The sequence below is a fragment of the Palaemon carinicauda genome, chromosome 25, assembly GCF_036898095.1.
Source record: "Palaemon carinicauda isolate YSFRI2023 chromosome 25, ASM3689809v2, whole genome shotgun sequence".
In the NCBI taxonomy this organism is placed as follows: domain Eukaryota; kingdom Metazoa; phylum Arthropoda; class Malacostraca; order Decapoda; family Palaemonidae; genus Palaemon; species Palaemon carinicauda.
This window is the reverse complement of record NC_090749.1, coordinates 83047137-83047877: the sequence shown is the minus strand read 5'-3', so window position 1 is coordinate 83047877 and position 741 is coordinate 83047137. Positions and strand designations below refer to the sequence as shown.

Genomic DNA, 741 nt, shown 5'->3' with positions numbered 1-741 from the left:
GTAACGAGGCAACAGGACTCCTTAAACCCTGGATCGGAAGGACGGGTACTTTCAGTTCCCATTCCATCTATCTTCCAGGGAGCTCGTGGAATTCAGCCTAGACTGCAGGTATTCCTGCTTATGATGCAGTGTGGCGATCCCGCCGTGGCATCGCAGGTTTTTTTCCCCAGAGAACTCTTCCTGCTTTCCTCATGGCTGCTCAGGTGCAGGCTTCCGCCTCCTTCGCTTTTTGGAGGGCTGGTCAACTCCGGTAGGCTCGGGTTCGACCTTCTTCAGCGCCGGGACAAGCTTCCAGATGCTTACCGTGAGTGTGGGTTCATGGTATTTTGCTAAGAGCCTTTTCTTCTTCTGCCTCAACATCTGGAGTATTTGGCCATGATATTGAGTCAACGGCCTTACCACGTTGGAAACCCCGCTTCTCGTCCGTCCAGCGAGGTTAAGCAACGTCGGTTCTGGTCGGTACTTGGATGGGTGACCACCTGGGGACGCCAGATACTGTTGCCACCTCCTCCGAGCCTTCCCTTCAGCTGACTGTGGCAAGGCTGAGGAGAGTCGCAGTACCTGTTCTCAGTCAAGCAGAGCTTTCAGCCCTACCTTGGAACATTTCCTAGTTCTCCTCTCCTCATTGACCCGAACGGTCGCCTCAGGATAAGTTCCATGTGGGCCGGTCCAAGTTCCGGTGGTTTCAGGCAACGATTAACCGGACTTCCTGGCCCCTATGGGACCAGCGGAACGATTAGA

The 741-nt window shown here is 54.5% G+C and overlaps 1 pseudogene; it reads left to right on the top strand.

The window, feature by feature from the left end:
* The first annotated feature begins 385 nt into the window (after positions 1-385).
* Positions 386-504, top strand: LOC137619340 (5S ribosomal RNA; annotated as a pseudogene).
* The last annotated feature ends 237 nt before the right edge of the window (positions 505-741 follow it).